Below are 25947 nucleotides of genomic sequence, written 5' to 3'. Positions count from 1 at the left end.
AAAATTCAAACAGCTCCAGAGAAAACTCAAAATTCACATAGTACCAAAGCAGACATCTCTAAAATGGGAGCAAAAGACTTCCTTTTCCCATCTCTCTCCACAGTGGTTGAATGCAGAATGGAAATTGTTAAGTGATGGAAATGAGGCTGAAGAGAACAAAGACAGGGAACATGTACAAAATCCTTTGTAAAGTTATTGCATCAGCCCAGAGACATCACATGTAATCTTATACTGTTAATGGACATCATAAGATCTGGAAGTTTGTTCACTTTCCTGGAGGATGAACTGGTATCTTTTTTTTCTATAGGTCACTCTGTGATTCTAAGGGACCCCAATTAAAACATTATGATATAGGAACATAGATTATCTTCACCAATGGTCCAGACCATAAATCAGAAATACAGTTTAACTGCATCTCCTGTGTATTTACCCTGGTAACAGGTAACAGGTTGCTTGGCAAAAAAAAAAAAAAAAAAATCAGGATCACAGGAATGGTTCTTTGCCATTCTGTGGTAAATTCTCTGTCCTCCAGTTAATGAAACTGCTAAGCTTTTAAATTTTAAAATGGCCAAACCTAATATCTAATTTGCTAAGCAGGTGATATAAGCATAAAAGAAAAGAATACTGTATACAGGCTGGTAAAAGGCCATGTGTTTTTAACAGAGAAGATGAAAAACTATAAAATTAAGCCTAAACATTACAATACTTTTAGACTTCTAATTCTATATACAACATTAATTAACACAGTCACATTTTATCCAACATAATGAAGTGTTTCCAAGCAAATGTAATCCCCAACATATCATCAAGCTATATTACAACAATGTTTGGAACTTGCAGCCGGATAGCCCTCACAGCTGCTTTGAACTTGGGTATACTTTCTCATATAAAAAGATTATAAAGCACATAGGTACAACAATATAGGAATTACCATTCAGCTTCATGTGGATAAAATGGGCTTTTCTGAGTTGGCCTGTGCACCTAACCACCATTTACAATAAGGAGCTAGCAAGTAATAAACACTGATTATATGAATTCAAATGTTCACAGCTAAACTGAACTCATTTTTAACACTTTCAAAGATGTTATTGGTGACTACAATGAGTATCCCTGAAACTTAAATTAATGTTGCCATCTGAGAATGAAACCTTCAAAAGAAAACCACAAATGATAAAATTAGTACTCAGTACAAATAACCCTCTCCAAAAGCTATATCTGAGTCTATTGGGGGACTTTCAAAACCAAGAAAAATAACTAATGTGCAAGGCCAGAAAAATGTGCCTGAATACAAAAGAAAGCTCTGCCCTAGTCCTGGGGGTTATGTAATCTGCCTGCAAAAAGAAGATGTGGCAGCAGGATGGTGCATGTGAGTCACAGATCAAGAACCTCCAAGTTTTGGCACAACACTGTCAAGGGCAAAGTATGGAAGGTACAAGAATCTGGTCACTAAGATAATTGATTCAAATACTCATTTATTCCACAAACCTCTCTTGAGTGTATACAATGTTCTCAGTGGTGTTTTAGGCAACAAAGATACTCTAGTGATTAAAACACATAAAAATTATATTGTAGGGGGATAGGAAGAAAATAAACAAAATAAACTGATAGATATTTAGCTATGTGGGAGCATGGCCAATCACACTGAAAAATAAATAGAGAAAAGAGAGGAGAGAGGAGAGATGGGGTATAATTTTAAACAGGTTGATCAGGAAAGACCTAGCAGAGAAGGTGACTTTGAATAAAGACTTGCTGACGATGAGAGAAACAATGTAGATACCTGACTCACAAAATAAAAAATAAAGATAACAGAAATGCTAAGGCTCTGGGGTGGAAACACGTCCACAGTGTTTGAGAAATAGCAAGGTCACAATATGTCTGAGATGCATTGTGTGACCGCAGAAGAGAAGCGGCTGAAGCTAGTCTATGTAGGGATGCGTAAGGTACTGGGCTTGTACTATGGGTGAGATGGAAAATCATCGGAGAGGATTAATAAGGGCTGACTTGCATTTTAACAGCATTATTTTAGGTACTATTTCAACATTAAACTAGAGGAAGAAGTGTGTGCAGGCTGTAAAGGATGAAGCAGAAAAAACATGTGGAGAGCTACAATATTCCTAGCACAAAATAGTGGTCACAAGCACCATTGATAGTGACAAACATGGTGGCAATGAAAATGGTGACAAGACATTGAACTATTTTGGTGGCAGAACTGACATAATTTCCTGAAAGACTGGGTAGCAACAAAAGGTGAAACATCATCACATCATTGATAACTCCCAAATATTTGGCATGATTTACTGGCAAGGTGGGATTGCATTTAACTGAAGTGGGAAGTCTGGGAGGACTGTGTTTGTGAGAATGACAGCATGCCCAGGACATTTTTATAATTGCGGCAAGCACTAAGAATATCTCTGTCTCTTGGTACATCAGTAAAGATTTCAATTAGTATTGCTGTAATCCACCCAACAGTACCAGGGAGAGAGTACCCTGGATAACAAATAGGAGTCTCTTAGCCATCAGAAAGACTATCTTCTATCATGGTAAAGAGCTGTGCCACTTACTGCTGGCTTGAGAAGTCTGTAATCCTTCTCATAGTTGTATCTCTCTGTGTAATGGGTTGTGTTATTTTCTGGTTGCTTGTTTTTATGTATTTCTGTTTATCACTAGCTTTTGCCAATTTATGACATATGTGGTTTTTCTTGTGTTTATCCTATAACAATAAACTGAATGCATTATTAAAATCTTAACAACAATAATTCCAAATCCAGACAGCTTTGTTGAAGAATTCTATCAAATATTTTAAGAAATACAATGCCAATGTTACAAAAACTCTTTTAGATATTTGAAGATGAAAAAATATTTGCCAATATATTTTTAAAGGCCAGCATAAAGTCAGATACTTAGCCACAGAAAGTAAAAACAAGAAAATGAGAAATCAATATCCTTCATAAATACAAAAAAAAAAACACCTCAAGAAATTTTTGGAAATAAAATCCAGCAATATACAAATAGTGGTACTGATACCACCATAACCAAGAACGATTTATCCCAGGAATGCAAGGTTGTTTCACATTAAAAAGTCAATCAGTGTAATTCAACACTTAACACAATAAAATACATATTATCATTCCAAAATATGCAAACATTTTCTGGATTAAAGAATATTTTGAAACTCTCAAAAAACTAGCAGTAGAAGATATGTCTATCACAAACACCATCTATCATCATACCTAATCATAAGATAACCTATGTTTTTCCCCTAATACTGAGTATGAAAGGTAAGGATTCCAATCTCACTGCTTGCTTCTATACAATGTATAGCAATTATATTAGCCATTGCAGCAACGTGGGAATAGGAAACAAAGAGCATACAGACCAAAAATAACCTACATTCCTAAATAGTTTTTTTAAAAGATTCTAGAATAAATAAATTTACCAAGGTCTTATTTAATGTCAACAAGGTTACTTAAAAATCAACTTCATTTCTATATACTAGCAACAAAGAGTTGGAAAATAAAATTTTAAGTACTATGTAAAGTAGCATCCAAAACCACGAATTGCTTCTGCACAAATTTAACAATGTATGTGTAGACTGTCAATAGACATATGAAAAGATGTTCAATGTCACTAAATTACCAGAGAAATGCAAGTTAAAACCACAATGAGATAGCACCTCACACCTGTCAGAATGGTCATCATCAATAAGTCCACAAACAAGTTGGCAAGGGTGTGGAGAAAGGGGAACCCTTGTGCACCCTGCATCCCCCTTGATGGGAATGCAGGTTTGTGCAGTCACTATGGAAAACAGTATTTAGGTTCCTCAAAAAAATAAATTAAAATAAAGAAAAATTATAACTGAGTAATTCTACTTCTGGGTTTTTATCCAAAGAAATCCAAAACAGACTTCCGGCCAAGATGGAGGCATAGGTGGACGCATCATACCTCCACGCACAACCAAGATTGGAACAACAACAATTTAGAGGCAGAATAACATCCAGAACTGACAGAAAATTTATCTGATTGGAAGTCAGACAGCCAAGAAGTTGAAATAGACCCATTCATCCAGACCGGTAGGAGGGGTGGAGACAAGCAGCCAGGCATGGGTCGAGATGCAGAGAGCAGAGAGAGTTGAGTGCATAAGGCATCTAGGGGCATGTAAGGCATCTGGGGCACACAAGATTGTAGAGGGTGGACCATGAGTATGCAAGCGGCAGCTGGCAGACCCAGTGAGGTGGCAATTGTGGATCAGGTCAGAGCGTGTGACCCAGGATCCCAGAGAAGGGACTGAGGTCCCACGGAGAATGGAGCTACCATCATTGTTTCCTCTGGACCCCACCCCCACATACAACATCACAATCTAGCAACTGGGGTGCCTAGCCCTGGTGAATACCAAAGGCTCCGCCCCTTACTATAACAGGAGCGATCAGACCAAAAAAAAAGAGAGAGATGGCTCAAACAGAAGAACAAATCAATGCCCCAAAACTCATCCTTTTAAGTGACTAAGAGATAGCCAACCTATCAGATGCACAGTTCAAAACACTGGTGATCAGGAAGCTCACAGAATTGGTTGATTTTGGGTGCATATTAGATGAACAAATGCAGGTTACCATAAAAGAAATGAAGGAAAATGCATAGGGAACCAATAATGATGGGAAGGAAACTGGGACTCAAAACAATAGAGTGGACTAGAAGGAAGAAAGAAACAACCAAACAGGAAAGAATGGAGAAATAAGAATTCAAAAAAAAACCGAGAAGCTTAGGAACCTCCATGAAATCTTTAAACGTTCCCAAATCCAAATTATATGGGTACCAGAAGGGAAAGAGGAAGAGCAACAAATTGAGAATATATTTGAACAAATAATAAAGGAGAACTTCCCCATTCTGGCAAAGGAAATAGACTTCCAGGAAGTCCAGGAAGCTCAGAGAGTCCCAAAGAAGTTGGACCCAAGAAGAAACACACCAAGGCACATCATAATTACATTAGCCAAGGTAAAAATGAAGGAGAGAATCCTAGCAGCAGCAAGAGATAAGGGGACAGTAACCTACAAAGGAGTTCCCATCAGACTGTCAGCTGATTTCTCAGAAGAGACCTTGCAGGCAAGAAGGGGCTGGAAAGAAGTATTCCAAGTCATGAAAGGCAAGGACCTACATCCAAGATTGCTCTATCCAGCAAAGCTTTCATTTAGAATGCAGGGCAGACAAAGTGCTTCTCAGATAAGGTCAAGTTAAAGGAGTTTATCATCACCAAGCCCTTATTTTATAAAATGTTAAAGGGACTTATCTAAGAAAAGAAGATAAAAAAAAAACACCTATAGTAAAAGGACAACAAATGCACAATTATTAACAACCACACCTAAAGCAAAACCAAAAGAAACTAAGCAAACAACTAGAATAGGAACAGAACCACAGAAATGGAGATCACATGGAGGGTTAGCATCAGGAGAGTGGGAGGAGGAGAGAGGGGATAAAGGTACAGAGAATAAGTGGCATAGATTGTAGGTTGAAAATACATAGGGGGAGGATAAGAATAGTATGAGAAATATAGAAGCTAAAGAACTTATAAGTATGACACATGGACATGAACTAAAGGAGGGGGATGTGGGTAGGAGAGGGTATACACGGTGGAGGGGCATGAAGGGGGGAAATTGGACAATTGTAATAGCATAATCAATAAAATATATTTTAAAAAAAGAAATCCAAAACAATAATTTGAAAAGATGTATGTTCATTGCAGCATTATTTACAATAGTCAGGATAATGAAGCAACCTAAGTGCCCATCAGTAGACAAGTAGGCAAATGAATTAAAAAGATGTAAGATATATATTTATATATATTTTATATATATATATGAAATTATTTGACCATAAAAAAGAATGAAATCTTACTTTTTGCAACAACATGGATGGACCTAAAGGGAATTATGCTAAGTGAAATAAGTCAGACAGAAAAAGACAAATACCATATGATTTCACTTATATATCTAAAAAACAAAATAAATGAACAAACAAAACAGAAATAGACTGATAGAATAAACTGAGGGTTGCCAGGTGGGAGAGGGTTGGGGAGATGGGGGGAAAAAGGTGAAGGAATTAAGAAGTACAAATTGGTAGTTACAGAGTAGTCTCAGGGATGTAAAGGACAGCACAGGGAAGTCAATAATGCTGTAAAACTATGTATGGTGCCAGGCGGGTACTAAAATTATCAGGGAATCGCTTCATAAATTATATAATTGTCTAACCACTATACTGTATACACAAAACTGACATAAAATAATGTTGAATGTCCTTGTAATTGAAAATAAAAATTTGTTAAAGACATACAAATGGTCAACAAGCAAATAAAAAGGTCATCAACATCATTTGCCATCCAGAAAATATTCATTAAAACTAAAAAAAAATGCCCAGAAATCTGCCATACCAAATTAACTACAATCACTACAGGTAACGAGGCTGACAATACCAAGTGGTAGTGACAATGTGGAGCCAATGAAACTCTCACACTTTTCTGGCTGGTGGGAATGTAAATGGTACAACCACTTTGGAAAATAGTTTGGAAGTTCCTTATATAGTTAAACTCACAGTGGAAACATGACTCAGCACTTCCACTCCTACGTATTCACCATGTGTGCCAGTTATCACTTTATTGACTCCGAGTTCCATGTCCACCTTTCATTGCCTGATCTGTGACAGCAGAGCTAAATCCCATAAATATTTCTCTTTTCCCAGATGGTACAATGTTAAGCTTTGTAGTAGAGGGTTCTGGAGACATTGGATTGGCGAAAAGTTAACTTAGCTTTTTCCATATGATGGCTCTCATAGTGTTTAGTTGCCTTTAGTTTCATTCAAAACAATTTTGTTAGACTGTATTGTGACAGCTGTTGTATCAGTGTGCATTTAAAAAAACATATCAGAATTGTTGAATTTTTGTGCAGCCATTGTAATATTGAAGATGGAAAAGGACATGCAACATTTTCAGTATATTATGCTTTATTATTTCAAGAAAGGTAAAAATGGAACTGAAATGCAAAAAAGAAAGATTTGTTCAGTGTGTGGAGAAGATGCTGTGACGGATCAAACATATCAAAAAGTGGTTTGTGAGGTCTCTTGGTATTATTGACATTTTAGCCAAATAATTCTTTACTGTGGGGCTGTCTTATGCATTGGAAGATGTTTAGCAGCACCCCTGGCCTCTGCCCACCAGAAGTCAATAGAGGGAGATAGGCAACAAACTCAAAATATCCAAATCAATAAGGTTATTGGTGAACCTGAAAATGTGTCTTTTATTTTATGAAAAAAAAAAAAAAAAAACTAAATGGGCTTTTAAGCCAACTTGGTACAATAGAGAAGAAAGGGGTTTCTCTTTCTGGTTCTGGTGCACGACTCACATCAGGCTCCTACAGGGCACACATTTTTTTCTTTTCCTGAAGTGCCGAGTGACCAAAAGCATCTGGCGTTTTCCCAAGGGCAGCTTCACTTGGCACTCCATCAGGCAGCTTTGTGGTGAAATGCTGCTGTCAGGGCCCTTCACTCATCCAGCTCAGGGAAAGACAAATACCATATGATCTCACTTACATGTGGAATCTAACAAACAAAATAAACTGATGAACAAAATAGAAACAGAGGTGTGGATACATGGAACAGACTGACAGTTGTTCAGAGGGGAGCAGGGAGGGGGAACTGCATGAAAGAAGGTGAAGGGACTAGCCAAAGAACATGGATAACCCACAGACACAGAAAACAGTGTGGTCATGGCCAGAGGGAAATGGAGGTGACATGGGGTTGGGGCGGGTGGGGGGGGAGGTAAGCAAAGTGGAGGATGAGGTCATCCGTAAAAACGTCAACAACAAAAATGAAGTAAAAATAATAATAATAATTTCCTATTTATAATTACCTGCTAGTTAATGACTTTAATATTTTCCAATTAAACTTTCCCTCTTCAAACTACTATGTGGTTTTTATTTCTTGACTGAACCTTGGCTAATGTACCAGGAGAAAAGAAAAATTAATCCACAAAAAGACTCATACATAAATATTCAGAGTAGCTTCACTCATTATAGCTGAAAGCTAGAAGCAACTCAAATATTCATCAACAGGTGAATGAATGATTTGTAAATATCAAGGCAATAAACTATTGTCAGCAATAAAAATGAATGGATGTACTGAGATGTGAAACATGAGTGAACCTCAGAAACATTTTTTTGAACAGGAGAAGCCACCCACAAAAGAGAATATACTATATGATTCCATTCATAAAAAAGCTTTAGAGAGGAAATTCAATCAATAATAAGAGAAAGGGCATGGCATGGGGAGGGACTGAAACTTGGTGCAAGGGGCTCAGGGATAATAGGAAGCTCTTCACATTGAATGTGGTTGATGTTTCACAGTTGCACACATTTATCAAAATTCTTCACTGTGTACATTGTGAATGGGTCCATTTACTGTTTAAAAATGATGACTCATAATTAACTTAAAAATTCATGAATTCACAAAAAGAGATTAACACATTAGTCTCTAATAATTTTGATGAAGTTGTACCCCTGACATTACTCAGTGCTTCATTATATTGACCAAGCTAAATGTCCAGATGATCAAAGCTAAGGACTTGATAGTGAATGATGATACTACACGAAAGAGGTTCCACATTTCAGACTAACCCTAACCCTAACCCTAACCCTAACCCTTGACACTATCTCGTCCTGAGTTCTCTATCTGCCACAATTACATTAAAGTGGGAGTGACAATGAAGAAGGAGCAGGTGATGCAGCCGAGTCGATCACGTTCAGGGGGCCGAGAACTAGAGAGCAGCATTGTCACTCGGCAAGTTCCACACTTCAGAGACGTCATTCTGCTGCAGCTGACAATCGCTGAGAGACATTCAGGAAGGAAGGAGGCCAAGAGAAAGGCTCATGATTGACAAAATGATAGCTTATAAACAAAGATCATAATTATACTCCTCTCCTGGTTAATACCATTTAACGGCTTCAAACCCCTTCCTAAATCAAATTAAGTTGAAGCTCTTTGACCTATCATTCAAGGCCATTCGTACTATGTCCCAAATTTTTCTCCTTTCTGCAATTTAGCTGCCTAGGCCACAACAAAAATGGACTTTTTCTTTATGTCCAAACCCATCTTATGATTTTTTACCTTACTTTTTATTTTAGTTTCTCTATATAAAATTCCCACAATCCTTCCCCATTTCCACCTGTTGAAATACAATTTAGCAAATATTTAAATTTTCAACCAAGTGTACTGAAGCTTGTCAGTCCCTACAAGCTTTGGGGAGTGCAGAGCTCATGGAGGGAGGCCAGTCCCTCTTCTCCCTGTGCTTTTCCCTTGCTGGCACTAAGTGGGAGAGCCTCCAAGAAACTCCTTCAGAGATACTGGAAAGTCCTGACATCTACCCTGGCTAAAGGCTTCCTATGGACAAAGAACCGGCAGGCCTCTGCTAGTGCTGTCATGAAGTTGAGTAAGATGAGGAACAATATAACCCTTAAAGTTGCAGGGATATATGGCCCTTTTCTGAAAGATTTCTGCAGATGGAAAGCCCACTGAAGTGGCCGACCATCATGGCTTAGAGACTATGGCATAGTATACTTTGAAGAACAAAAGACAAACTGTGTTCCTTATTCTTGCCTCTCAAAAGGCACTGGAGAGAACCTTAAAGGTTCTCATGGATTCCTATGGTGGGACACACATCCAAAGAAGGGAGATACAGAGTTGAAGAAAGATCTGATTTTCCCAAAATGAAGGGGTCCTTGGAAATAGAGGGCACAAGCATAAATCTGACCACTATCCAAAAAAAGACCATCTGCAGCCCCAATATGGACATCACTCCACATTAACAAAAGCCACTGAGACCAACAGAACTGTGATGGACAACACTGACGGCAGAGGTACCTTCCAGCATAACCAATATCAAACCAGCTATACAAGATCTCTGCTTCCTTATTTCTTTATTTTTCCCACCTTTCCCCAACGAAAAGAGTATAACCTCAAAGAGTAAAGCAAGAAGGTATCTCTGAGGCAAGCCAGACCTCTTCCTTACAATAAACTCAAGAGTTCAGCTCTATCCCACACTACAGGAGGAGGGAGCCTTGACTCAGACATGAGAGTGAAGTTTTCAACCACACTAAACTAAGCTAACTAAAAATGACTAGAAAGCTGTAGAAACTATCCAAGGGGTTATTCAGGAAGGCTAACAGGAGATTCATATAGGGAGGTTAACAATTTAGACTTGGAAAGTATAAAATAAATTCGTACTTACACTGAAATGGATATATATTTCTCAACAAATCATTTATAGTTGTTTACAACTGTGCAAATAGGTATGTCATATAAGCTCACTTCTGAAAACTGCTGAAGATGTTATGTTGGATGCTGAGATATTGTCCAAAGAAGGAGAAATTGTCTGCAATCTAATTAAAAACAATGTCATGTCATAGAAACCTAGAGCACAGAAATAATGGGTGGAAACACCCCTTGGAAAGACATAACTGAGAGAAACTGTACACTGTTGCAGTGTAAATTTGCAGTTGCAAATTCAACATCTGGGGCTGCTAGGCTGGTGGTTATCACCACATGTCAAACTACAGCCCACTGAAGTAATAAAAAACTTCAATGAAGCTACTCCTAAACAGAGCTGCTTTATGAACCATTTTTACCTTAGAATTCCTTATTAAATCTGTAATAAAAACAATGGGTCCATTCAGCTGCTTATGATTTCTGGAAAACTGTACAACTGGTTGCACCATCCTACTTTTGAGCCAAGGAGCAGAATAGAATGTCCCACATCTTTCCCCTACTCCTTTTCATCTGCTCTTTGTAGCTGCTGCTCTTTCAGGTAATGTGGTTGGAGAAATAAACTACATATTGGTCATTAAACAGTCTTGGAAGAAAACCCCTGTAACAAAAGGGATTATGAAAAACCCAAATTACTTTTTTGTTTACATTTTTTAAAATTTCAAATCCAATTCAAAATGAGCTTGTAAGTCATTTTGGACTGCCAAGTTAATAATGAATAAACCTGGCTAACTGAATAGCTTCCATTATCTAGGAAAACACAATGGTCTCTAAGATTTCAGCTCTGAAAACACAATAATGTTAGACCCATCACTGAGGCAATGCCATATTCCCAAGTGTACTACCTTTATTCTTCTTCAAAAAAGTAGTTAACAAATACTATATGATTTCACTTATGTGTGAAATCTAACAAAACAAATATAAGTGAACAAACAAAGCAAAAACAAACTGATAGATATAGAGAACAAATGGATGGTTGCCAGGGGTGAGTGGGATTGACAGGCTGGATGAAAAAGGGAGAGACTAGGAAATAGACATTGGTAATCACAAAACAGCCATGGAGATGTACAGCACGGAGAACATAGTCGATAATATTGTAATTGCTATGTACGGTGTCTGATGGGTACTAAATTTACTGAGTGATCACTGCGTAAGTTATGTAAATCTAATCACCATGTTGTGCACATCCAAAACTGTTGTGATATTGCATGTAAACTGTGATTCAAAAATAAAAAGTCACGTTTAAAAAAATATTTGTGGTAGGATCATCTAGATAAATTTTAGGCCACCAGAAAGCATAGAAAACATTTTCTTTCTCAATTTTGTTAACCCTGTAGCACCTCTATAGCGCCAGTACAATCATTAGTATCCAATAAATGCTCTTATGCTGTTGACTGTTTTTGCTGCCTTTCCCACATAGGATATGTCAATATTTATAAAGCAATTTATGAACTCCAAGTGGTCAAATACTTCAGATGTATCAAGTACTATGATTATATTTGAAGATATGTGGACAAAAAATGTTTGAGATAAATGTTTTTAGTTGGTACTTTGTTTCCTTTGAGATCAATAACAAAATGAAAACCAGAAGAAAAAATCTTAACTACCTGAAACTTTAAAAAATCTAATTGCACCATACACTTTTATCAGCTTTATATGGCAACTTATATACCAGAATTGTCTGTAATTGTCTTATTCTCACTTATGTCACATTCTAGAAACAAGCAAGTAATAGTCAATTTCACCAAGCAAGTATATGTAGAGATACGCGATTTTTAGAATTACATTTAACTGAAAGGAAATTTTAAATTACAGCTTCAAAAAAATATCATATCCCTTAAAAAATTGGAAGAATGATTTGTTTGATACAAAACTTATTTGCAAATATAAGAAAAAAGGAGAAGACTTGAAAAAAAATCCATTAACATCTATTGATTAAAAATTAATCCAAGAAAATTATTAAATTCATGCATTTTCTTATGAACTCTTAACCTTATTTTTCAGATGAAGAAACTCAAGTTTAGATACACTAATGAACATGCCCCAAGTTTTATAATGAGAAAGTTAAATAATTGAGTTTAAATTATATCTTGTTTTTTACTGTTAACATGGGGTGCCTCTCATGCCTACCAATGGTTTTAGTAGTGGAAAATTTTCATGGTCTCTTTTCTTTTAAACTGAATTTATGGAAATGACATTGATTAATAAGATTATATAGGTTTCAAGTGTACAATTCTATGATACATCATGGTCTCTCTTAATAACTATAACAAGGAAAAGAAAGGGCAAGTTTTCCATATAGAAATGAGAGTATCTGGCCTCCAAAGAGTGAAACCAAATAATGGAGAAGCAAGCAAATAAATTTTTTTAAATGATCATTCTTAGGATGTTCCTGGGACTTTCCTGAGAGGTCTATGTGTCTAGTGTGTAGGAAGCTGAGCCTTGGCAGCCTCACTCTTTCTGGCAACTATGCCTTTGAGTATCACTTCGACATCAACTGTTCTCTTCATAATCTCTCACTGTACCCCAGGGCCTCAGAATAAACCCATTAATTACTTAGCACACTAGATAAGATCTTTTAAGAAATGTCCTCCATCTAAATCTCCATTCTCATGTCTCCCCTTTCTGTTATCCATATACATATCAGGGATCTAATAATTTCCCTAACAATTATGTAATTTCAACATCCATGTCTATGTACTTACAGTGCCTTCTGTCTAGACCCCGTTTCTCTGCTTCCTTATCTGTCTGGCACACACTTCCATGCATTCTTCTGGATGCCACTCATTTTCTGAAGACGTCAATGTCTTCCTGTGAAGCCTTCTTGGATGCACCTCTCACACTTTCCATACAAGAGTATTACCATGTCATACCATGAGCTCTCTATTTCTCTCTCTCTCTCTCTCTCTCTCTCTCTCTCTCTCACACACACACACACACACACACACACACACCCCTTTTGACTATGAGCTCTTTGAGGTATTCTTTTCTGCCTGTATTCTCAGTATTTTGTACAATGCTTGGCATGAAGTGGGTCTTCATTTATTTACTGAGTACATGCCAACTGCCAGGCACCATGCTAAGCTTAGAAAACAAGTCAGATGAACTCAACCCCTGACTTTACAGAAACTACAATACAGTAAAATAATATCTGCTGATTTATTTTTAAGAGAAATTATTTAACTTTATTTTTTCTTTTTTTATTTTTTCTTTTTAAATATATTTTATTGATTATGCTATTACAGTTGTCCCATTTCCCCCCTTCTCTCCCCTCCTGCCTGTACCCCCTTCCCACCCACATTTCCCCCTTTTAGTTCATGTCCATATGTCATACTTATGAGTTCTTTAGTTTCTACATTTCCCGTACTATTCTTGCCCTCCCCCTATCTATTTTCAACCTACATTCTATGCTACTTATTCTCTATACCTTTTCCCCCTCTCTCCTCCTCCCACCCCCCTGCTGCTAACCCTCCATGTGCCCTCCATTTCTGTGGTTCTGTTCCTCTTCTAATTGTTTACTTAGTTTCTTTTGGTTTTGCTTTAGGTATGGTTGTTAATATTTGTGAGTTTGCTGTCCTTTTACTATACATGTCTTTTCTTTATCTTCTTTTCTTAGATAAGTCCCTTTAGCATTTCATAAAATAAGGGCTTGGTGATAATGAACTCCTTTATCATGATGATGAGAGCTTTGCTGGATAGAGCAATCTGGGATGTAGGTCCTTGTCTTTCATGACTTGGAATATTTCTTTCCAGCCCCTTCCTGCCTGTAAGGTCTCTTTGGAGAAATCAGCTGACAGTCTGATGGGAACTCCTTTGTAGGTTACTGTCCCCTTATCTCTTGCTGCTTCTAGGATTCTTTCCTTCGTTTTTACCTTGGCTAATGTAATTATGATGTGCCTTGGTGTGTTTCTTCTTGGGTCCAACTTCTTTGGGGCTCTCTGAGCTTCTTGGATTTCTTGGAAGACTGTTCCCTTTGCCAGATTGGGGAAGTTCTCCTTTATTATTTGTTCAAATACGTGCTCAATCTGTTGCTTTTCCCCTTCCGATTCTGGTACCCCTATAATTCGGATGTTGGAACGTTTAAAGGTGTCTTGGATGCTCTTAATCTTTTCCTCAATTTTTTGAATTCTTATTTCATCATGCTTTCCTGCTTGGTTGATTCTATCTTCCTTCTGGTCCACTGTATTGTTTTGAGACTCATATTCCTTCCTTTCACTATTGGCTCTCCTCCACGTATCTTCCTGCATCTCTTTTATGGTAACCTGCATCCTTTCATCTAAATTGCGTCCAAAATCAACCAGTTCCGTGAGCTTTCTGGTCACCAGTGCTTTGAACTGTGCATCTGATAGATTGGCTAATTCTTGGTCGCTCAAAAGGATGAGTCCTGGAGTCCTGGGGGACTGATCTGCTCTGTTGAAAACATGATTTTCCCCATCTCTCCTTTTTTTTCCTCTGGTCTGGTTGCTCTTGTTACGGTGGGGGGCGGAGCCTTAGGTGCTCACCAGGGCTGGGCACCCCAGTCGCTAGATTGTGATGTTATATGTGGGGGCAGGGGCGGGAGCCGGATGGGAGAAAACAATGGCGATAGTTCCGTTCTCCTGGACTCAGACCCTTATCTGGGCTTCCGGGCTGCGAGTTCTGCCCTGGTCCACAATCGCTACCCCTCTGGGTCTGCCAGCCGCAGCTTGTGTACTCAGGGATCACCGCTGCGTTCTTGCGCCCCCGATGGCTGTTGCGCCAATTTCGAGCCAAACTTTCCCCGACCTCCGCGTGCCAGCCCCGCGCCCGCCCAGCTCATCTCCTACCAGTCCAGATGAACGCGTCTACTTCAACTTCTTGGCTGCCCGACTTCCATTCAGATAAATCCTCTGCCGGATCTGGGTGTTATTCTGATAGTAAATTATTGTTGTAAATTATTGTTTTTCTAATCTTGGTTGTACGAGGAGATATGGTGCATCCACCTATTCCTCCATCTTGCCAGAAGTCAAGAAATTATTTAACTTTATAAAAATGTGATAAGAAAGTAAGACTTGATTGGATTCTTTTTCCTTTTTTTCTAGCAAAAAAGAAACCAACATGCAATAAAAATTAGAAATATAACTAATAAAAATTAGAGACAAACATTTCAAGGAAATAGAGTCATTTAGAAAGTGAAGTGAAAACAATGAGCAGCAAAAGCAGCAGCAACGTGGTCAGGAAACTGGTTCTGTTGTGATGACAAAACAACAAAGGACCCTTGGGAACATGACTTTTCAATAAGGACTGAACTGAGGGGCTGGGGAAACTGTGGGCAGTAACCACTGGAGGGCATGAAGACATCTCAAATCAGGCCCTACTGATGGAGGGGGTAGAAAGCAGTGGCCTCCTGCAAAGAGACCAAACCACCCCCCCCACCCCTTCTCTTACAGAGCCTATCAGCCACAGGCAGTGATCGCAGCCATTGATTTAAACCATATTTATTGCTATGGTTTGCCTAAATATTCCTACTCAAAACTCCCCATGCATGCTGGTCCTTTCCTTGGAATATCCAATTCTCTCCTCCACATTTACCCAAATTCAATTTGTCCTTCAAAACCTAGTCCATATTCCATGTTCCCAAACTTTACATGACTGGTCCCGTAGTACCGACATCAATGAAAATTAAAACTATTACCTGCTTTCCTTCCTCAAGCAATTCATTCTCCTGGCTTCTTTCTTTCAACAGCAATGACCTCCTCCCAGGGGCACAGGGGAAAACACCTGGACTCGTGTTTGCCTGTTCCTTCACTCAGTCCTACACCCCACCAGCTGTTAAACCCTGCTGCCTCTGCCTCTGTAATGCTGCAGGAACGTTTTCCCTCCTCTCTGTTCCCCCTGCACTGACCTCTTCCTAGCCTCTCGTTACTTCTCACCAGTCTACTGCTAGAGCAAGTATCTTCCTCTGGCCCATTTACTATTTCAATGCATTCCAAGTTAAGCTTCAGAAAGCATAAAGCATTTATTTTCCCCTTGTTCATAAATCCATAGTATTTCCTCACCACCTCAAAGATAAGGTTCACATTCCTCCCTTAACTCTGGTTTACTTTTCCAAAACTTGTTCTTATTGCTGTTTTATAGACACCCTGCGCTCCAGGTAAACTAAACAATGTGCTGCCACGAATATAACTTCAGCCAATGTCTTTGCTCCTGCTGCCCCCTCTCTGTTCATCTTCACTATTATTAATCCCACCACAGTCAAGTTTCCACACCCTTACAAAGACTTTTATTGATTGTTTTCTCATAGTTCCTTCCCCATAGATGACAGAAGTCTCCTTCCTCAGAAGCTGCATGGCACTTCACAGCAAATTTTAAAACAATACCTTTTGTCCTATGTTTTAGTTGATTATTTCTGGTAACACTCGGTTGGATTTGAGACCACCGAGAGCCACCTTATGGGTTAGATTAGAGTGATTCTTCTGTTTTTCCATGCATCTTTATGATATCTGAATTACAATACTGAATCACAACACTATAATTATTTGAGTCTATTTCCTACACTGCAACAGTCCTTAATGTTGAAAGGTAATATATTATTTATTAGTATTATTCTGTTCCTGGAATATAGTCAGTGCTTCATTAATGTGCCTTCCATGAATGAACACACCCTAGCAATATTTCCTTAATACATCAGCTACAATTAATAATCTATCTCACTTACTGTGTTAGTCTTAAATACAGCTTCCCTGTAATTTTACATGGTGTAAGATTCATCTCCATGACTACAATAGAACTAAAGATTAGGTTGATTTAGTCTTCCTAATTAAATGAGTTTTTTCACTATTCCCCTCTGTTACAATAGTTAACAATATATAATACTTATCAACAAATGTTCATTAGCTGCTTGGTGGGTTAATTATCCAATTAGCATGAGAAACAGAAAACAACCCAAAATGGTATTCCTCTTGTACAATAACAAGCTGAAGCATTTATTTCCTGATTTTAATATAAATAAAATGTTTGTATATTACACTAAAAGCTATTTTTAAAATTAAAATGAACATTAAAGATAATTTAGACCAGAAATTAAACTCAGGGCGTAGAGAGAGTATAGACTCCTGAGACTCTATTGGAGTTTGGATTCTCTCCAAAGAAGAACATATGTTCTCAACATCCATCCATACATAAATGACCTCCTGAACTGATGTTTAAAAGCCCTTTTTTTGGCCTTCATATTAAAGAGAAAAAATACCAGGTTCAAAGATGGTAGACTACTTACCCAAGTTTACACAAGTGACTTACCTCATACTACTACTTACCTCATACTTTGCACTGCACTAAATGTTAAAATAAATAGAAATATTTAACACTATAAACTCTAAGTGCAATGCTATTATTTGAATACTGTTAAATGATTTGCACCCTAGCAAGTTCAAGAGATCTTGACCTGTGTGTTCTTCCACTTACAAATTTTCTGGGAAGCCCAAACATGACTCAACGTAGTGATCCCAAAATTGTGCTCTTGCAACAAATATTTGATTCAAGACAATGAGCAGATGACTGCTTTTTATGTGTTGATCTCTGTGCTAAGAACTTAAAAATACAGAGATGAATACTACATACATAAGAAACAAAGCCAGCCACTTCATCTGTCCTTGGAGATGGTAAGTTTGTGTAATTCATCCAGTACCCAGCACAGGGCTGGTAACTCATGAGTGTTTCTAAGGTATCTGTTTAACACAATATAAGAGGTGGTACATGCTCTTAAATAGCTCATATTTTCTGGAAACTTTTTTACTGTTATTTCAATTTTCCCAGGCTGCAACATCAATCTGTGGCTTTGTTTAGTTTTTTAGTATTTTTAATGCTTATCATTATGTTGAAATATGCTAAAAACAAACCAACTAAACTTTCAAGAGCTCACAATAAATTATGACTATTCATTTAAAAAATCAAAATAATATTTTAATGTCCCCTAAATTCATTCTTCTTAAATCTATTTTTTTTACATCAGATTTAAAAACTATAACTACATGTTATCTTTTATAATTTTTTTGCTCAAGCTCCTGCAGCAGCTAGAATATAAGATACAGCGTCTTTATCCCTGTGAACCAGGTTTGAGAAATACTCTTTCAGAAGCTGTCCATTTAGGTATGATAAGCATTTTGTCCTTTATGTCAGTGGGTGTTTTATGTAGTCTATATAGAAAAATGCAAAAATTTTTGTTATATATATATTAATATAGAATATCTATCAACATGATAGCTTAATGTCAAAGAACTGGTGGTGGCTGGTTTATTCAACTTAGAAAAATATACAATGTACACATTCAGCAATTGACCTCCTTAATACTATGAACAAATTGTACTCAGAAAATATGCTGGAAATAAAAAAGGAAGTGCTTCCTCTTGAATTTTGGATTCTTCTTTTGAAATCAGCATTTTTTTTATTGTTTCAAGCCCCGTGAAGACTCTAAACAAAGCCAACAGCCTCCCTTAATGGAGAACAGAGAGTGGGTGGCCAAGCACACTCCTTAACTTCCATTAGACCCACACTTGTTCTGTCTACTGCAGATCATCCTTTAGGCATCATGGTCTACTATACACAGCAAGAGAAACATAACCTTTTGGATAATGATGGAGGTAGAGAAGGAGATGGAGAGACACAGATAGAGCAATAGAGATAGAAATACAAAAAAGCTGGAAAAGAAATAGTGTAAGTGTTTAGGTTATTCAGGATAAGCACAGAATGCTAGAGCAATAGGAAGCCTTAGTGATCCACTGGTCTTACTGCATTGCTTACACCAGTGGAAAATGAGGCCCAGAGTGGGTAACTGACTAGTAGAAAGCATACTGACTAATAAACAACAGAATGTTGCCCATTAGCTACCTAACTGCTAAATGTTATCAGGTCTGGTGTTACTGAATAAATGAATTTTCAAGAGAAGTCAGGAATTTAGATTTTTAATAGACATCCCTTGATATTTCACTGTTGGAAACTAAATCAATATTTTTAACTCCCATGCAGACTGTCTGCAGCCCAGACCCTGACTACAGATTGCTGGCTCAAGATCCCTGGTCCACAGCAGTCCAAATGGCCTCAGAAAACATCTTTTTGAGATCCAGTTTTGGAGATTAAGGTTTTTATGAGTTAAGATCTTATTTCTCTGCCCAAAATTCAACACTCTTGCCTTAAAAATCAGCACTCTTTGCCTTAAACAACACAGGGGAAGAAAAGATGTACAATTTTCTTCAGGAACTTGTGAATGACTCAGGGATTTTTCTGGGAAGCTCTCTCTTCAGAGAACTTAGGAGGATGATTCCCCATTTGCAAACAGAATTGTGTTAGATGCCATTTCCTATGTACTACCTATAAAAAACAGCCGAGGCCAGCATGGCTAAAAGAACAGAAAGCAAATTCAACCTTCTCCAAACCTTCCCACTTATGCTCCCTCATTTCTTATTCTGGTTTCTTTCAAAATTCCTGTTGTCCCTGGTATTAGTCCATCATTACCCAATTCAATCAGTAAATAAATATTTATTGAACACCAACAACAGTGAGCCTAACAAAATCTATATCCTTTGGGAACTTAAATTCTAGAGGCAGAGAGATATATAGATGGATGCAGTGGTGTGCTGATAAATGTTTAACAAGCAGTTCTCCAGAGAAAAGTCTCTTATTTGCAGCATTTGATGATTTCTGTGGTATAAATACTCCTGTTATAGCTGATTTCAAGCTGCCATCACTGGCAGCAGAGCTGGGAGAGATTTTCAGTGGCACACTGTGGTACGTTTCTGCCATACAGATGTGAGAGGTATAAAAAACCTCCAGAACAGAAATAATATTAAAATGTAGCACAGTAGTTAGGAAATGATGATTTTTGAGTATTATTACCTTGTTTTTAATGTACTCCATTGTAAGTTTACGTAATTTAATTTTTAATAACATCCATATTTAACAACTTGCTCCAAAAATTCCTGAAAATTTACAATTTGGTTCTCTCGGCCTAGAACAAGCTGGCTCTAGCACACTACTGGAGATAGATAGCTAGATGCTGGATGATAGATAGATAGATATATACATAGATACATAGATAGAACAGATTTTGTTAATATAATATAAAGAAATGATAAATGAAGAAAAATAAGGGAAAGATAAAGAAGAATACCATTGGAAGGTTATCCATTGGAAGAAGCCTAAGAATCAAAAACTCTGAGGGCTAGAAATGGCCATCCAACAACAATGCCTTCTACCCCACATCTGCCTAGGATAGCCAATCAATGTTTTAGCACTGCCTGTGATAGCAGCTCACTAAATATCCCATTCTGTCTTTGGATATTTCTGACAAGAGAAAGTACTTACTGTTATTAAGCTAAAAATATATCTTCTTGAAGTTGTGGTTTTTAAATTGAGTTTTATTAAGATTTAGAAATTCTAAAATTGGTCCCCAAGAATCTCAGAAGCCTCAAAGTCTGGTGAGGGCAGGACTGGGAAGGCTGGCTAGAGACAGCCAATGCATCTTCTGCTTCTAACAAAGTAATTGCACAATTTATGTCTTTATATATATTGAGAATCTTTGCAAGTTTGTATTTGAGAAAATAGTTTTACAGTTAAAACTGGAATGACACCCACTGCTATAATTATATATACTTATTACTTATACATTGCTCATATATTATATACTCCCACTGATTTATAAATTTATACAAAGATATATATCCATCCTTCTATTAGTAAGGACAGACTAGATTATGCAACAGATGGTCACCAACATCAAAGTGATTTAATATGACACAAGCTTATTATTCACTTATGCAAATGTACTCCTCATCCAGGTGATATTGCTCACTTTTGCTTACTTTCATTCATCATAGAAATTCAGTTACATGAACTTCAAGGAAGAAGTAGAGAAGGGCATACATCCTGTGCTAAGGAGAAGTGAAAATATTATTGAGTGGCACTTAATGTCCACTACAACCTTCTCCTCATTTTGCTTTACTATTTATACCCACCTAATAACTTTAACCAGAAACATACACATTAGATCTTCAAAAGCATCTCACAAAATTCTGATATTTATTGCTACATCCATTCTTCATTCCCTACTGAAAACTATTGATTGAAGAAGAAGGCATTCCTGTCCACCACTTCTGAATCTGACTTTGAAAACATTTAAAGAGGTTATTGATGATTATAATAAGTGGAATTTAAATTAATCTTGCCATATGAAGATAAAACCTTCAGAAAGAAACCACAAATGGCAAAATTAGTTCTTAATGGAAATAGCCCACTCCAAAAGATATGTACCCGAGTCTATCTGGGGACTTCCTAGTCTAAGCAAAATAACTAGGTGTGCAAAGCCAGGAAAGTATGTTTGAATAAAAAAGAAAGCAGAAAGCATGAATGTACAGCTACTCAAGCTTTATTCTTGTTGAAAAGGGGAGAGCGATGCGATGCTCTTTCCAGGTCACCGCATATTCACCTAAAAACAAAAGGTGCCCTCATACCTACTACAATACATGCAAATAAATACTGATTTTAGAATATATTCTTTTCATTCTCTTCTCTCATTCTCTCCCCTCCTGACTTTTATGTTAAATACCCTAAACTGTTCTACCTCTACTTTTACGGTGGTGGAAGCTTCTTAACATTCCAGAATAACACTGTAGAACAGGATGAGTAATGCCCATGGACAGAACCCAACCTATACCTTGTTTTTGTGACCCATGAGCTAGGAATGGCTGTACATTTTGAAAAGGTCATAGAAACAAAAAGAAATAAAACTATGTAACAGTGACCATATATGGCCTGCAAAGCCCAAATTATTTACTATCTAGATCTTTACAGAAAAAGTCAGCCTATTCCTGCTCTAGAATGAAAAGCCCCATATTGATTCGAATTCAATGATTCCATAGAATTCCATCAGGATGTTAGGAAGCATGGACCAAATATATATATATATATATATATATATATATATATATATATATATAGCTAAGGTTATTTTGCAAGGAAGCATCATAAGAACTTATAGATATACCTAGGTCCTAGGAGACAACTTTTCCAAAGTAAGAAGTCTCATGAATTTCTAGGAAATATGAACTTTGAGAAAGAAAATTTTCCTTTGTATGAAGAATTTGTTAAAACTCCCGCAAGTGGTAAATTAGCAATTCCTCTGTAAACCAGGCATTCCTCTATGGAGATGAATACAGAATATTTTATGGTAATCCAGATGTAGAATATGATGAAATTTTAATGTAAGTCAGATTTCCATAAAGTTAATAATGTCATTACTGTAAGAGTATTTATAATCAATGCCAGATAGATGTAGTATATAAAGAGAATGAATAAGAAATTTTTATGGAATCTCAGGAAAAGAAAACTAAAGGAGAGTCTCTTGAAGCTCCCTTCAGGACAGATAACAGAAACCTCACCAAGAGTTTGTTGAAATTATAGATAGATAGATAGAATAATGTTTTCAAGAGTATTATAGAGCAAATTACACATGAACAACTCAGTGTGTAACCCTATCAATTAGGGCATATTTCACTTCCAATAACAAAAACTCCAGTGAAGAGTAAAAATACATTAGACCTTAATGGTTTACTCATATCTATACCTGGGGGAGGCAATCCAGGGTTCATTCTACTGTTCAAGAGCATCATCACAATCCAGCCTCTTTCTATCCTCGTGCTCCACCACCTCAGTGTGCTGGCTTTCTGCCCTTGTCATCACCAGATGATGACTACAGTCCTATAAAGAGTATCATTTCACTGATATCCCAAGAAAGAAGTAAAAGGAAGAAATAATGCCATTGACTTCTCTTCATATGCCTATCCCTCTCATTGAGAAGCAAATTATCTTTCTCAGAAGGTACTCAATGGTCTTTACCTTAAGTCTTTTTAGCCACACAGGGTCAAATACAAGTATTTGGCTTTTTGATTTCTAGTGCAAAGAAAGGAGGGATAAAAGAAGAAAAGAGTAAGAAATGTTTTGGGGTCAACAGCCAATCAGGTATGCCACTAATCTAAAGAATATTGGGGGATTTCATTAAAGAAAATAATTACATTCTTCTACAATCACTAGAGATAGAGATAGAGAATATATTGCCTGCACACCAGCCTAGTTCATATTTAGGGTCAATAACACAAAACCTACCAAGAAGGGCTTGCTGTCAGATGAGATTGTAAAACACCAAGAATGGTTTTAAACAAGAAAATTCATTGGTGCATGAATTGGATATATGTGGAATAATTTTGTTGCAGAGTATATATATATTTCAATGATGTCATCTCTAAAAATATTTTTGGAACATTCATGTAAAAATGACTTTAGGGAAAGTTTATAACTCACACAAGAAATTCAATCTTATTCTTTATATTTCCATATAATGAATCAATTTTTTTTGCATACATAGCCCTGCATTTTTATAAGCAGTAGTTTCCTGTTTATGTAAAAAGTTTAATCACCAGATTTAACTCCTAATAAATTTAAACTGCTTTATTTAAGCAAGCTCACTTTAAAATATTTATTATTTCTCATCACTAAGAATTGTTTTGAAGTATCTTTGGCGTTAAGGGTACAGTTTATTGTATAATTTTAAATGTTTGCTTAAACAACATGAACATGGCCTTCTTTTATATTCACACCAAGCATATGAAAGACATATATAGATGTAGATATATATAGATATAGATGTATATTATAATAAAACTATAATGAAATCTAAAAGAAAGGTAAGTAAAATATTCAGAACAAACATTCCCCTTAGAGGGAGGGGGGAAAATGATAGACCAGGGGCACAGCAGCCCCTCTGATCTCCGGGTATATATTCCATGACACCCCATTCGATGCCTAAAACCATGCACAGCACCAAACCCTATATATACTGCTTTTTTGCTAAAAACACATTCCTATGATTTAGCTTAATTATAAATTAGGCCCAGTAAGAGATTACCAATAATAAAATAGAACAATTATAAAAATGAAATAAGATAAAAAGCAAAGACCTAGAAAAGAGAACACTCACAGCAATATCCTGCAGTAAAAGTTATGTGAAGGTGGCCTCTCTCTCTCAGAAAATTAGCATGAGTTTCTTTTTCCTTCTTCACAATTTCACTGATAGAAGATTCATTGTTACCATAAATCTTAGCAATCTCAACATAAAATATTTTTCCTTTTCTTATTAAATCAAGAACTTTCACCTTTTCACTTAAAAGACGAATTTGATGGTTTCCCTTTGGCACAGTAGAATTGCCAGCATCACTGCTTTTGTGCTTTGGGGCCACTACTGAGTAAAATAAGGGATACTTGTACACATACACATGATACCATAACAGTCACTCTGATAACCTAGGCAGCTGCTAAGTGACTAATGGGCACAGTCACACATACAGTGTAGAAACCTTAGACAGAGGGATGATTCCCATCCCAGATGAAAGAGAGCAGAATGGCTCAAGATTTCATCACACTACTCAGAACAACAACAATTTAAATTCATGAATCATTTCTTTCTAGAATTTCTCATTTAATATTTGCAGACTACAATTGACAACAGGTAACTGAAACCCCAGAAGGTGAAACTGTGAAAAAGGTGGGGGACTATTTAATACAAAAGACTTTCTCTCTATTGGTAATGTTCTTTTTTGACTGGGTGGTAGTTAAATGAAGTCATTTGTTATATTTAAACTTTAATTTTATATTTTATATTGTATTTATTCTTCAATATCTACAATGAAACTTTCACAATACAAACGTGGACACTTCTGCCCCAGCATATCCAGAGATGGGCGTCAGGAGAGGCAATCTGTAAGGCTCTGCAGGTGACACTCCTATATGCCAGGAATGAGAACTACTGTTCTAGGAAGGCAAAATTGGCATGAGATCAACAATTTTAGGTTGTAAGGTAGGAGTATAAAATGACACTCGATTTTGAGTTTGTATTTCTAGTAAGAGAAACAGGTACTTTTATAACCAAAATAGGGAACTCAGAAGGAGAACTGGATTAAGGAGAATTACTACAGAAAAGGTAAGTTTAAGGTGCAAGTACAACCAAGACCACTTGTTGAAAGTAACTGAATAAAGCAGTTAACTGTTCAGTTAATTTTCATTAAATGAAGAACTTTTATCTGTCTAAAGACCCAAACTGAAGACAGTAGATTTCTTTGGGTGGTAGCTTCTAGCCCTGAGAACTATTATATAGAACCTATGCTACTTTCCAAGAAAATGAGGCAGAAGAACTTAGTAAATTGCTTTAAAATTAAAGAGCTTTTTAAAAAATATATCATAATAGGATTAGAACTTCCCAAACCTTCAATCTTTCTACCAAGGGGTATCCCTGGGCTTATCTGCATTGGAAGGAATAACTGTTGCTATGGCAATTAGTCTCCTACAACCTTAAGCAAGAATAAAAAGGCTGCCGTTTATAAATGGCACACCGCTTTATGGTTCCCAGGGCAGCGAGAGCTGTGATTCACGTGCCTGATCAGGCTGCAGCCGAGTTGGAGTCATCATTACAGAACAAGTGCCCTGGCCCCTGCTCTACACTCATCACCCCCCAGTGGCTTCACACAGCTGTAGGGCTTGCAAATTATGGTCACAGCACCTGAAATTCTTTATTATGATTCCAAGGAGCTGAATGGATTCTGAGACTCTAGGGAAAGAAATTCCCCCTGCTGGAGACCTCCATGCATC

At 37.0% G+C, this 25947-nt stretch overlaps 1 protein-coding gene and 1 pseudogene across 2 annotated transcripts in view; both read right to left on the bottom strand.

Annotated features, from left to right (window-relative positions):
* Nucleotides 1-25947, bottom strand: part of PDE4B (phosphodiesterase 4B) — a 530477-nt gene that overhangs the window by 474193 nt on the left and 30337 nt on the right. The gene's annotated exons all lie outside the window — the stretch shown is intronic.
* Nucleotides 1-25947, bottom strand: part of LOC114496970 — a 58195-nt pseudogene that overhangs the window by 2811 nt on the left and 29437 nt on the right.

The sequence above is a fragment of the Phyllostomus discolor genome, chromosome 5 (assembly GCF_004126475.2).
Source record: "Phyllostomus discolor isolate MPI-MPIP mPhyDis1 chromosome 5, mPhyDis1.pri.v3, whole genome shotgun sequence".
In the NCBI taxonomy this organism is placed as follows: domain Eukaryota; kingdom Metazoa; phylum Chordata; class Mammalia; order Chiroptera; family Phyllostomidae; genus Phyllostomus; species Phyllostomus discolor.
The sequence above is the reverse complement of the archived record's forward strand: the minus strand, read 5'-3'. Positions and strand labels throughout refer to the sequence as shown.